Here is a 14,589-nt window from a genome sequence, read left to right as displayed (position 1 = left end):
GGTGTTGGAGGCGTTTGTGATTTATTTATTCGTCGTGTAGCTTTGCAGTGGGTTGTGCAGGTTGATACGTCGCCTTCTAAGGGTTCTGTCTTTTATGTTCTTTGTTCTGACATAATTTTTTACATCACTGAGCCATGCTTCCACGTTTTAAAATACGAATGTAGTTTTTTTTTTTTTTTTAAAGGAGAACTAAAAGGATAGTTATAAAGAGCTGTCAACACCTTTCCATCAGAAACCACCCGTGAGAGGTAGAGAGGTCGAAGAGAGCGGGGGAAGGGCAGAAAGAAAAACGGCAGGAAATCAGGTTCCCACAGAGGTGAGAGTTTGGGATATAGAAGAGGAGGGAGAGGAGTATGATGCAGCTCCACATGTTAGGACACTGTCTGGCTCTCGGTGCAGCTTGGAATGAGTCAGCCGTCTCAGAGTTAAGCTGAATGTAGAGGAAAGTTAGGAACACAGGTGTTGGAGTCAAGCAGACCTGGGTTCACATTCAAGCTCTCTCACCAATTAGCCACATACTAATGTCTCTGAGCCTCAGTTTTCTCATCTGTAACATGGGGGTAGTAGCACCTCATAGGATGGGGGTGAGACTTGGGGTGTCTGATACCTGGTAGACAGTATACAAATGGCGGTGCTATGATCATGGAAGAGTTATGTTTGGGGGACTTGTGGGGACATTTTTCTGTCTTGCTTGAGGCCTTCTGTATATATCCTTCCAAGAGAGAGCATACCACTTTAGCAAATCATGTGGTATGAATTGAACATGGCCCGACTTTGTTATCAGAGGGAGGAGGCCCTGTCTCTGGCCATCTGTTCCCCTTTCTGGTCTCTTGTTGCTGTATCTGAAGTAGCAACATTTTACTTTGCAAAAATGTGTCAATGCAGGAGAAGCAAGTTATGTTGGGAGGGGAGATCGAGGGGGAGGTCTCGAGTAGAAAAGTGTAGCTGGCTTTGGAGAGGACCTGAGGTGAGGCCAGAGAGGGTAAGCCCCAGACATTAGGGTGTTGGGCAGACATGAGGTTGAGGACACAACATCTACAAAGAAAGTAAGACAAAATGTAGGAGCAGGGAAAGCGGGGACGACAAAGACAGGGCAGGCTTCTGAACCTTAGAACTCCACCTAGGCCTCCCTTGCTGGGTGAACTTCATTTTTTTTTTGCGGTACACGGGCCTCTCACTGTTGTGGCCTCTCCCGTTGTGGAGCACAGGCTCCGGACGCGCAGGCTCAGCGGCCATGGCTCACGGGCCCAGCCGCTCAGCGGCATGTGGGATCTTCCCGGACCGGGGCACGAACCCGTGACCCCTGCATTGGCAGGCGGACTCTCAGCCACTGCGCCACCAGGGAAGCCCTGGACTTCATTTTAAGCTTTGAATTCCTTTCTGGATGATGACTCGTCCACCTGAGCAGGATGCTTCTCCCCAAGTCCCAAGTTTTTCGTCTCTAAGATGGACAAAGCCCAAGGCCTTCCTCATACATTGATTAGAACAAGTGAGGAGAGATCAGAACAGCTATCAAATTCTTGATTGTATTCCTTGAGGGATACATTAAGGGACCCTCCTACACTGTTGGTGGAAATGTAAATTGGTGCAGCCACTATGGAAAACAGTGTGGAGGTTCCTTAGAAAACTAAAAATAGGGCTTCCCTGGTGTCACAGTGGTTAAGAATCCACCTGCCAATGCAGGCAACACGGGTTCGATCCCTGGTCCGGGAAGATCCCACATGCCGCGGAGCAGCTAAGCCCATGTGCCACAACTACTGAGCCTGTGTTCTAGAGCCCGCGAGCCACAGCTGCTGAAGCCCATGTGTCACAACGACTGAAGCCCGTGCACCTAGAGCCCATGCTCCACAGCAAGAGAAACTACTGCAATGAGAAGCCCACGCACTGCAATGAAGAGTAGCCCCCCGCTCGCTGCAACTAGAGAAAACCTGAACACAGCAATGAAGACCCAACGTAGCCAAAAATAAATAAAATAAACAAATTTATTTTAAAAAAACAACTAAAAATAGAATTGCCATATGATCCAGCAATCCCACTCTTGGGCATATATCCAGAGAAAACTCTAATGTGAAAAGAAACGTGCACCCCAATGTTCACAGTAGTACTATTTACAATAGCCAAGACACAGAAGCAACCTAAGTGTCCATCGACAGATGAATGGATAAAGAAGATATGGTGTATATATAATGGAATACTACTCAGCCATAAAAAAGAATGAAAAAATGCCATTCGCAGCAACATGGATGGACCTAGAGATTATCATACTAAGTGAAGTTAAGTCGGACAGAGACAAACACCATATCATATCACTTATATGTGGAATCTAAAACATGACACAAATTAACTTATTTATAAAACAGAAACAGATTCAGAGACATAGAGAACAAACTTATGGTTACCAAAGGGGAAAGGGGGTGGAGGAAGGATACATTAGGAGTTTGGGGTTAGCAGATACAAACTACTATATATAAAATAGATAAACAACAAGGACCTACTGTATAGCACAGGGAATTATATTCAGTATCTTATAATAAACCATAATGGAAAAGAATACGAAAAAGAATATATATATATAATATATCTGAATCACTTTGCTGTACCTCCAAAATTAACACAACACTGTGCATCAACTATACTTCAATTTAAAAAAAAGAGATCCTTGAGGGCACATTCCCTCTCCCCTAGGGCTTTGGAAGGGGCAGTCTCTAGCCCTTGAAAGGACTCAGGCAGGTCTGTAGGAGCCAAAATGCATCAACCCTATTTCTAAACTTTCACTCTCTTTGACTGTGGCTGAATTAGTTGGGTTGTATTAACACGGGGTAAATGCTGAATTCTGCGTGAGTCCGCTCTTCATGCCTCAAAGACAATGCCCAGATGTTATTTTTATCCCAGATCTATTCTTGGCTTCTGAAGGTTTCTAAGCCCTTTGATATAGTGATTAACACTTAATACCTTAACAACAAAGTTTCTAGACAAAACAGCTATCCAGGTCATATCTTCTCTCTGAGCCTCAGTTTAATACGTAAAAGAAGGTCGTCTGAACAACAACTAAGGCTCCTTATTGTGATAAAGTCCTACATCTCGAGAAGCAATGGCCCCAGGCAGTCCTCGGTGGGGATAAGGCAGGGCACGTGGTTGACTGTACCAAGCAAGGGAAAGTAGGATAAAATGTGTGTCGAGCGTTCTCTCAAAGGGGAAGAATTAAGCCATTCGCTCTTCTTTTACCTTTCGTTTAATAAACATGTATTGAGCAGTCAGAATGCATAAAGGGGGACTTCCCTGGTGGTGCAGTGGTTAAGAATCCGCCTGCCAATGCAGGGGACATGGGTTCAAGCCCTGGTCCAGGAAAATCCCACATGTCGTGGAGTAACTAACCCCAGGCGCCACAACTACTGAGCCTGCACTCTAGAGCCCGTGAGCCAGAACTACTGAAGCCCGTGCGCCGCAACAAGAGAAGCCACCTCAATGAGAAACCCGCGCACCGCAACGAAGAGTAGCCCCTGCTCGCCGCAACTAGAGGACGTCCGCGCGCAGCAACGAAGGCCCAACACAGACAACAATAAATAAATATTTATTTATTTATTTTTTAAAAAAAGAATGCATAAAGAAAGAGTGCAGAAAAGACAGGTTCTAAGGAAGCTCCCGATGGAAGGAGGTGGGGCGGAGCACAGACCTCTTAGAAGGGCTTGTGCTGGGGGAGAGATTGTCCAGGCGGTGACATGGGATGTAATCTTTACCCTCTGATTTAGAAAAACCCACCTAGTTTCTCTGTAGGTACCTTTCATTTGTGAGGCAGTTAACCCTATTTTGGACTCTAGACATTTGATCAGGGTGGCCATGGGATAAGAGAGAATCATGAAAATCACCCTCCACAAACACCATCTGATATCATTTATATGTGGAATCTAAAATAATGATACAGATGAACTTACAAAACAGAAATAGACTCACAGACATAGAAAACAAACTTATGGTTACCAAAGGGGAAAGGGTGGGGAGGGATAAGTTAGGAGTTTGGTATTAGCAGATACAAACTACTATATACATAAAATCGATAAACAACAAGGACCTACTGTATAGCACAGGGAACTATATTCAATATCTTGGAGTGGAAAAGAATCTGAAAAAGAATAGATATATAAATTATAAATATATATATTATAAAAATATTATATATATATAGATCTGAATCCCTTTGCTGTACACCTGAAACAAACACAACATTGTAAATCAACTATACTTCAATTAAGAAAAGGCACCTTCGCAACCGGTGCTGAGTCGTCTGCGGGTCAGCACAGCCTCAAACTGGCAGATCCAGGATGAGGAAGCAGGTTCCATGATGTGTTCTAAATTCCTAAATTGGCCCACCAGGGAAAGGGCTATCCTCACCGGAGAAGAGACTGGTGGTGAGAATGATGTTCCACACCCAACACTGGCCTCTGATCTGCCAGTAGAAGTGGCTGGACATGTAGCTAGAGATGCAGCAAGTCAGGGCATACAAGATGGCTGCTGAGTTAATGGCCCCAGGATGGTGCACACTGAACATGCCCAGCAGTGCCATGACAATAATGCCTGCAGGGTGGTAGTGGAAAGCCTGTGTCAGGTTTCACCCAACCCTCTTCTGGCAATTTCAGAGGAATCAGCTAGCCCGCTTTCTCCCAGACCCAGGGCTTCCGTCCAAACAATATCCCCCAGTTCTGTTGTCTAGAAAACCCACAATAGAATAACAATAGAATATACACATCCTTGCTAGAGCCATCCACCCCTTAGGTCTGCCCCTCACCTTGGACAGGAGAGAAGATCTGCAAATCTTTTTCTGAACAGGCCACCTACTTAGTTCTACCCCTTGAGAGAAATCCCTGGTTAATTTTTTATCACCTCACCAGTGCCAAGGGCCAGGAACTGGGCACCCACACCAAGCACAGCACAGAGCAGACCACGATACGGAGGGACGTGGAAGACATCTGTATAGATAATTTCCTCGCCATTGTCACCTTGGTCAAAGTCATCACCAGAACCTCCAGAGGTTGGCTCTTCATCCAAGTTGTACCGAGCCAGGTCCTTTCGAAGCACACGCATGAGAATGACAGCCACAAAACCCACCAGTAAAAGCACAAGCACCATGGAATTGATGATGGACTACCAATGGATTTCCAGTGTTTGGGGAAAGAAACCGCCATCATCACCACGCACCTGTCACTCCAATGCTCACCTGACGTCTCAGACCAGCGCACGCTGTAGGTGTGGGTGAGGCCTAGGAACTTATGAGGTCGTAACCCATCTAAACTGGAGGACTTGACGTCCCGCACTGAGACTCTGGCACATATAATCCAGTCTCTGTGGAATTCTAGGTGGAAGTCTAAATGGGTCCAGAGTCCTGACTTGTGGCTGTGAGGCAGGAAGCCTCTCTCCTCCATGTAGACCACAAAGCCACAGATTGGCAAGTTGTCCACCACAAATTCAAAATAGTATAGTTCCTTTATGGCCTGGCGCAGCCGTTCCACCTACAAAGAGCAAGCCAGGAGTCAGACAAGGCTTCCCCAGGCATTGGATTAGAGCAGGGTTTCACCCTCAGCACTAATGAAATTTGGGGCTGGATAATTCTTTGTTGTGACGCTGTCCTATGCCTTGTACGATGCGCCATCCCTGGCTTCTTACTAGATGTCAGTAGCGTCCCCCAGTGGTGACAATCAAAAATATCTCCAGACATATCTCCAAATGTCTCTGAGAGACAAAAGCCCCTGTTGAGGGACTGCCCCGGTGGTCCAGTGGCTAAGACCCCTTGCTCCCAATGCACGGGGCCCACGTTCGATCCCTGGTCAGGGAACTAGATCCTGCATGCCACAATTTAAGATACTGAGAGCCGCAACTAAGACCCGGTGCAGCCAAATAAACAAATAAATATTAAAAAAAAAGAAAAAGCCCCCTGTTGAGAACCACTGGTTAGACCCTAGTATGTTGAGATTCTCCGAAATGAGCAAGTATGACTTGACAGGATGAAGGCCTAGAAGAAGAGGGATAAGGTGTAGGAAGGTCTGGAGTAGACTAAGGAAAAGTGCCCTAAGATAGAAATTGCTGAAGAAAAAAGCATGACAGGCAAAATTAGGTAGAGTGTACAGGAGCCAGTTAAAAAAGCCGAGAGGTAGGAATGGAAGAAAATGACTACGTAGGAGTGATAGTTGGGACCTTATTACCAACAGAGAAGCTTCGAGTCAGGAGCCCTGGGTTCTGATATCAACTCTACAATCCACTATCCATGTAATCTTGAAGTTACTTCTGAACAAGTATGTTTCTTCATCAACCAAATGCAAATAATACTACCTGTTCTGCCTGCCACATGAGGTTGTAGTTAGAATCAAATCAGATCCTTTCCCATAAAGGTGCTTTGAAAACCAAAAAAAGACACCCTACACCTCTCCCCACCCTCCCAATCAGAGGGACAAGCCAAGGGCTGAAGTGGCCCCGTCTGCCTGCTTGCGGGTGTCAGTGCTGGGTTAGAAGCTCAGGTTATTCATGTGCATGAGCTAGGGAATCTTTAAAATCCTAGCTTTTCCCCAATTTCTCCCTGAGTTTGTGAGGAAGTGGGTGAGACTGGCCTGAGGTACCTTAGGGCCATCTCTGCCTGTGGCTCTTTTCTCTTAAAAACTTCTTTTCTGGAGGTTGAAATGAATCTCCCCATCAATCTGTGATGGGGGGAGGAGGGATTACTATCTCTCATATTTCACAGACAGGAATAGTAAAGAATTAAAAGCTTAAGTAATGTTCCCAAGGTCATGTGGTGAATTAGTAACCGAGACAGGGAAAGGATTCAGCTTTCTGGTCCTTTCAGTTTTGTTGCCTCAGCATTAGATCTTGCTGTCTCTTTAAATCTCACATGTAGTTAGGAGTAGGGTCTGTAGCCGTGTATTAGTTCCATCTTAACTTTGCTCATTAAAAAAAAAAAGTGGGGCAACCCTTCCTTTCCTAAACTTCTACTGCAAATCTGCTTTGTGACTTTATTGGGCAAGACCTAAAAGATGGTCGTATTTTCCCCCAGCACAGCTGAATATCCTTGTTCTTTTGGCTATTGGTATTCTGCAGCAGCTGTCTGACGGAGATGGAGAGCTCCGACAAGGACGGGCCGGCACTCCAGCTGCTGGTAAGCAAGTGTTCACTATTTATAGCGAGAGGGGGGCTGCAAAAGAGTGGAATTTTTTCCTTCTGAGTCGTTTTGATGCAACCAACAGGAAGTGGGCTCTGATAGATGCTAAATTTGATGACTTGAATGAGGTCTATTACAGCACTTCTCAAACTTGTCTGTGCATCAGAATCACCCAGAGGGGAGGGGCTTGTTGAAACACAGACTCCTGGGTACCACCCCCAGAGTTTGTGAACCAGTAGATCCGGGATGGGGCTTGAGAAAGTGCATTTCTAACAAGCTTTTGGGTAATGCTGATGCTGCGGGTTGGAGAACCACTGCTTTATTGTAGTGGGTGGAGTGTCCGGGCAAGGGCCATCGTACGTGGTAGCAGATTGAACCCAAGAAAGGCACTGACATGCACCAAAAGACTCTTTCTGGTGATCTTACTGTCCTTGTCCAATCAAAATCAGTCACTTCTGAGCCGGCATTTCCAGGGCAAAGGTATTATTTTATAAACAAAGAAAATGGCATAAGATTTAAAGGATAGGGTTCATAAGAAATATGTGTGTATATTATTTAATAAAAATTATTCCCTCCCCCCCCACCCCTTTCTCCAGTGAAAAAAGTGTGACTTGTTAGGTCATTTTATCACATCATAATGTTTGGAGTCAAGACTGGCAGATTTCACCTCCACTTTCAACTCCAGCCAGAGACACACACCGGCCTTGCCGGCTGAGGTATCCACCTTTGATCGATGGCCAGGAAAAAGCAAGCAGACAAGTCCTGGGAGAACATGGCTAATCTGCTAAGTAGACCAAGACTTTGGCTTTGGCCTCTCAATTTCTGGTATGAGATGGGCCTGTTTAAGTTTCCTGCTTCTTTTTGAATGAATTTTGATATTTTATATTTTCCTCAAAAACAATCCATTTCACTCAGACTTTGGAAATAGGAATACATATTTGTACAAATGATTCTTTTACAAGAATTTTAATTTCTTACATACAAATATCAAGTCATTATCATTATTTTACACCTGAAACTAATATGATGTTTTATGTCAAATACATCTCAATAAATAAAGTTAAAAAAAAGAGGATTATAGTTTCCTATATATGTGTGTCAATCCAGTTTCTAATTCCTAACTTTATTTGTATTTTTCCTCTTTTTCCTTGATTAGTCTAACTTAGTGGATTATTTATTATTGTAGCTGTTTTCTCTTTTCTGTGATGAACCAGCTCTAGATTTCTTTATCAATATGAAGACCTTCAAAGGGTCTGAGATTTTATCCTATTTGCAAGCTAACAGGTTAGTTAGTCTGTTGGTAGAGCATGCGAGTCTCCCAGGTCCAAGACAGCTAGAGTATCAGCATTTTTGCCACTTCCCACAGGTCCTTGCCATGGAGGCCGCGTGATGCTTTCTCACGTGGTAGGTCGGAGGAGAGGAATCCAAATCCTGAGCTTAGCAGACTCAACTCTTTCATAAGGAATGTAAGAGCGCCTGCCCTTGGCTCCAGGTAGGGGCACTCCCTCTAGCTTCCCAAGCTGTTTGCTACACAAACCTCCTTGAAAAGATAAGCCTAGGACAAAAGTAGTCAGTGTGTCTGCTCCTGAGATGTGCAGAAATGCAAGCCACCCATGGGAGCACTGTCTCCCAACAATCAATTCCACTGACTTTGTTTTCAACATCGTCATATTCTGCTTTCGTTTTAAATTCTATTTTCCTTAGATTTTAAAAGTTATTCTTTTTTTAGTCTTCTTGAATAGTCGCTTCCTTCATATTCATTCTTAAGCTAAAAAGGTTTTAAGATTATGACTTTTCCTCTGAATAAATCTTTGACTACATCTCATAGATGTTAATAAGTAGCATTCTCTTGATCATTATTTGCTAAATTATCTAGCTTTCCTTTCTTATTTAGGAGGTTCCAAGGGTTTGAACAAAAGGAATCAATCATCTTTGGCTCTGCTACTCTCTCAGTTTACTCTGGAAGCTGTTGTCTTTTCCTCAAACTTTGTAGATTAAAGCCACAAAGCCCTTTTTAATAGGATCTATGTGACTTGTGTGCTAAACAAGTTTACATTGCACTTTATTGCAGTTTAAGAGGAAATGGGATTTGGAAGATGAAGGTTCAGGCCTGACTCTGCCACTTCATACTGGTAACCTAATAAATGCCCATTTTGAGTCTCACTTTTGTCTGCAAATGTCGGATTGAATTATATTATCTCTCATGTCCTTTTCAATTTATGACTCTAAGAGATTTGGAATTAGTTTCAGTTACACTCTGAATGATTTCTAGGCTGACTTGTTAGTGGAAGCAACACGGCCAAGTGGAAAGCTCTCTGGCCTTAGAAACTGGAAAAGCTGAGTTCAACCCTTGCCATGGGCAGCAAATGCTTGATTCCTCACATGTTTTCTTGTGTGATGCTTTCAGAGGAAAGAAAATCACATGGCCGTGGCAGCTCATTTCCTCCCCTTTTTGTAGCAAGAAGCCAGCTCAGTTGGTCAGAGTTAACTAAGGAAGAAAGAGCCTGGGACTTCCCTGGTGGCACGGTGGTTAACAATCTGCCTGCCAATGCAGGGGATATGGGTTCGAGCCCTGGTCCGGGAAGATCCCACATGCCGTGGAGCAACTAAGCCTGTGAGCCACAACTACTGAGCCTGCGCTCTAGAGCCCGCGAGCTGCAACTACTGAGCCCGCGTGCCACAACTACTGAAGCCTGCATGCCTAGAGCCCATGCTCCATAACAAGAGAAGCCACCACAGTGAGAAGCCCGCACACTGCCAGGAAGAGTAGCCCCTGCTCGCTGCAACTAGAGAAAGCCCGCGTGCAGCAACGAAGACCGAACACAGACAAAAATAAATAAATAAAATAAATAAATTTTTTTTAAAAAGGGAGGAATAGCCTGATGCTGGAGGCTGAGCCTGGGAGCTTCCCCGTTCTAACATGGCTGTCTGTTTCATGGCTCAGGAAGCTCCATTACTACAGAATTACCTAGATGTTCCCGTGCTTCTTTCTCTAAATGTGTGTAGAGCACTAAAGGCATGGAACACCTCTCCTGGGATCTTTCCATGATGTGTCTGCCTCCTATGCTGAGTCCCACACACCTCTCTGGGGCACGATGGGACCTCAGAGACCCACCAACACTCGTTACTTCTATGCTTTTACGTTTCCCCCGATAACCTATTTTTAATTAACACCATGTGTGCTGTTAATATGTGTGTTCCTGTCCTTTTCGTACAACCCATACTGTTTTGTTATTTTTAAAATAAATTTATTTATTTATTTATTTATTTTTGGCTGCGTTGGGTCTTCGCTGCTGCGTGGGCTTTCTCTAGTTGCGGTGAGCGAGGGTTACTCTTCCTTGCGGCGTGCGGGCTTCTCACTGCGGTGGCTTTTCTTGTTGCGGAGCAGGGGCTCTAGGCGCGTGGGCTCGGTAGTTGTGGCTCACGGGCTCTAGAGCTCAGGCTCAGTAGTTGTGGCGCCCGGGGTTAGTTGCTCTGCGGCATGTGGGATCTTCCCGGACCAGGGCTGGAACCCGTGTCCCCTGCACTGGCAGGCGGATTCTTAACCACTGCACCACCAGGGAAGTACCCAACCCATACTGTTTGGTGAGCATCATACTAAGTGCTTTACACACAGCATTTCATTTAATCCCCATAACGAGCTTGACTGTCAGGTATATTATCCCCATTTTACAAACAGGAGAAACCTAGTGCTCAGAAAAGTTCAGCAATTTGCTGGAAGAGGCAGAGCTAGAGTTTGAATCAAATTGTTTGGTTTTTGGGCCTGTGGTTTTAACTCTAAAAGGGCTCCATTCACATCCTAGACATCACAGATAATTTTCCTGCAGCTGGCGCAAAAGGGTCTTATTTAAAAAAAAAATCAGTATGTTAAGACAACTTTTTTAATAGATGAAGATAAAGTGTAAGGGATGCCTTTTCCAATGTGTCTGAAAGCACCGTGTGGATAAGCAGTAGCTCTGATATAACATGACTATGTCGTGAGAGGCAATTCATACATGGTGATGAAAATGTTTTTAGGGTTGTTTTTTTTTTAAGGAAAGGTTCAATTCAAGATGCATTCAGCACTCTTGAGAATGCAAAGCCCAGTCTCAGAGGGAGGAGGGAAGGAAGGGCAGGACTGGCGGTGGTGTTTCAGGAAGCCCAATACCTTGACCTCTGAAGTCCTAAGTCCAGAACATTCAAGGTAACCGCAGCTTCTCATTCTTTCCCTGCTGCTCTGTTGACACGATTTCCCAGAACTCACAGGAAAATTATTGGGAGCTCTTGTGTCTGTGAGAGTTCCACAGCACCGCTGCTTAAAGAAAATAATTTGTTGTCCTACTGGTGACACGGTAGACTGTGACTAAGAACACCCGTATTGCAAAGGCAGGTGGGGGAAATCTTCATTTTTAGGAAATTAACTTTATTATGTTTCATGAGCTAAAAATGACCCTTTGGATCCATAGTGCTACAGACCCACATGGGTCTGTAGAGATTCCCTACCTTCCTAACAGCACTTTGTTACAAAATACTCTTTAATTCTTTTCCATAAGGCTCAAATGTCCTACTTTGACATGCTATTTTCAGTTTTTATGAGCAAAATACTCTTCTGAGACTTGCCAGCACTCACATTAACTCATTCCTTTCTTTTCTCCTGGCTCAGCAAATAACAGATTCTCCGGAGTCCGAGCAGGGCCTAGTCTTCTAGATTCCCCCTTGACTCGCCTGTCATCTGGTTTAAGTAGATTCTCACTTCAGGGGAGCCAGCAGTCCTCCAAGTGTCCCCGGAGGACTTGTGATAGCAAATATGTGTATATACTCTCAACACCCAGATATGTATAAGTATGCATCCTCGCTGGGCGATGTGCTAAAACAGTGAGGTGAATGGCCTCACTGGGCTTGTGAAGTAAAGCACAAGACTTTGCTGGTATACCTAAACGCAGATGCACGGAGAGCCACACAGAAACACATGCACGTCCATACAGAAATAGATACATTACCCAGAGACAGCAGATGGAGGCTCGGGGGACTTCCTATAAGAGGTATATCTCAGGGAGGAAGAAATTTTCCTCTACCCTTCTAGGTTCTTTTGGCTGGTCTAAGAATTAATTTGACATGAGATGGATGAACAGGAGAAAATCAAACAAAAGTTTAATAACATGCATACAAGGGAGAGACCCAGAAGTGAGTAACTTGCCAAAACGACCGAAACCCTCACCTTAAAGACCATCCTCAGTTAAAGACAAAAGAGGACGTTGGGAGTGGTGGTTTGGGATCTCAAAGGGGGAGGAAGGAAATTGACATGGAGATGGAAAAGCAAATGTTTGGTGAACAAATGTTTGCTGGGCCATGCAGAGATAACAAGACATGGAGAGGAATTTTAACAAACAGACCTTGCCAGGTTCCTCCCTGTCTGCACACCTAGTTCATACAATAGTTACCTATGGTGAAGGCTCCCTTCCAGGAACTGGTCCTCTATCTCCATCCTTTAGGCAATTAGGGGGAAGATCAAAGGTTCTTCCTGAGTCTTTTGGGCCTTGATTGTGTTCAGCTCAAAATAATGCCAAAGAGAAATTTTTGGGGTGGTGAATTTTGCTCCCCTACACCAACAAATACCTTCAATAGACTTTTTTTTTTTTTTTTTGGCGTTATGCGGGCCTCTCACTGCTGTGGCCTCTCCCGTTGTGGAGCACAGGCTCTGGTCGCGCGCGCAGGCTCAGCGGCCATGGCTCATGGGCCCAGCCGCTCCGCGGCATGTGGGATCTTCCCGGACCGGGGCACGAACCCGTGTCCCCTGCATCGGCAGGTGGACTCTCAACCACTGCGCCACCAGGGAAGCCCCTTCAATAGACTTTTGATTTCAAAGGATGCCAGGAACTGGGAGGCAGGTAAAATTGGCACAAACTCAAGAAGACAGCTGCCTTGATGAGAATAGGTTCACAGACGGCTCAAAGCAAAAAAATAGGGCCCTGGAATTTCATGTAGGTCTAGTTCCTAGCTTGGAATCTAGGAAAAGGAATAATTCTAACAATGTGACTTGCTGTGATTCTTCAGCACCACCAAGAGAGGGGAGAATTTGATCTACACAGGGGTGTGCCTAGTAGGGAAGTGGTTTTATGTAAGTTGTATGGGTGACTTGTGTGAATGTCCTTTAAACCTATGTCGTTTCCTTTTTACTGATCCCAGGTTCTTCTATATTAGCCTTCTGATAACTACTTTGGCTCCCCGAGAGGTCTCTAACTACCGCTCAACTCAGCAGAATTGTAGTAACACCAAAGATAGTTTCCCTTGGAGTTTTTTTGGGTGCTTCCTAGAGAAATACTAAATCAGGTATGTCTCCCACTACAAAAATAAAAAGTATATCCTGTTGCATAAATTAGTCTCTTGAGAGTTGGGGTAATACAAATTCATTCACTAGAATTTGAGCTAAGAAAGTGGAGTTTATCTTTAACATCAGCCAGTATAGCACTTCCTAAAAGAATTTACACTAACCCTTCAAGAAGTAATCTCATAGCTTTCATTCATCCATTCATTCATTCACTCACTCATTTGACAAATATTTATTTAACACTTTATATATGCCAGGCCACCTTCTAGGCGGTAGGGATACATCAGAGAACAAAATACTCAAAACTCTCGTGGAGCTTATATTCTGGTGGAGTTAGTGCTTTGGGCTGTCCTTTTATGGAGCTTCACACAGCGCGTTGTTACTCATTGGTGTGATCATTTGATTCATTTTTTTTCCTCTTCTGTAAGGCCCATGAGGACTGGGTCAATTTTGCTGAGCATTGAACATCTAGCACGCACACAGTGCCAACTCGTAAAAGACACTCAGTAAATATTTGTTGAATGAGTAAATTAGTAAATTCTCAAAGTTTCACAGCTGGACTCTGGGCCTCAAGCAACCGTTCCTAAACCCTTAGAACTTTAAGGAGTATGCATGCTTGGTAATGGCTAATGGGCATTGCTCTCTTGGCAGGAAGTGACAGAGCCAGGATTCAAATCCAGTCTTTCTGACTCAAAAGCCGATGTTTTTATTCACTGTACCAGTGGTCTCAAACTATCCCAAAGGTATTCAGAGACATAGCAAAGGGAATGTAGGTGCAGGAGCTCTTAAGGGTATGGTTGATTTTATTTTCCAAAAATGGCTTAAACAGTATTTCCATCCACATCCTTTTCTGGAACCTTGCCACACCCCCATCAGAAGGAGGAGTCTGTGTATCTTCCCCTTGAACCTGGGTGGGCCTTTATGAACATCTCAACTAATAGAATGGGCAGAAGTGATGCCACGTGACTTCTGAGGTGAGATCCACGTGGACCCTTCTCTCGGGATACTTGTTTTTGGAACCTAGCCACCGTGCTATGAGAGGTCCAGACCTCATGGAGGGGCCCACATGAAGAGGAACTGTGTCGGGGGTCCCAAGGCCGCCCCCGGGTTTGATGATTCACTATGAGGTCTCACAGAACTC

At 44.6% G+C, this 14,589-nt stretch overlaps 1 pseudogene; it reads right to left on the bottom strand.

Moving 5' to 3' along the window:
- Positions 1–4,045: 4,045 nt before the first annotated feature.
- Positions 4,046–14,589, bottom strand: part of LOC111179005 (transmembrane 9 superfamily member 1-like) — a 74,656-nt pseudogene continuing 64,112 nt past the window's right edge.

This window comes from Delphinapterus leucas, chromosome 5 (genome assembly GCF_059928025.1).
Source record: "Delphinapterus leucas isolate spDelLeu-1000000601 "Yukka" chromosome 5, BTC_Dleu_Yukka2, whole genome shotgun sequence".
Classification (NCBI taxonomy): Eukaryota; Metazoa; Chordata; class Mammalia; order Artiodactyla; family Monodontidae; genus Delphinapterus; species Delphinapterus leucas.
Note: the sequence above shows the minus strand (reverse complement) of the source record. Positions and strands in the feature narration are given on the sequence as shown.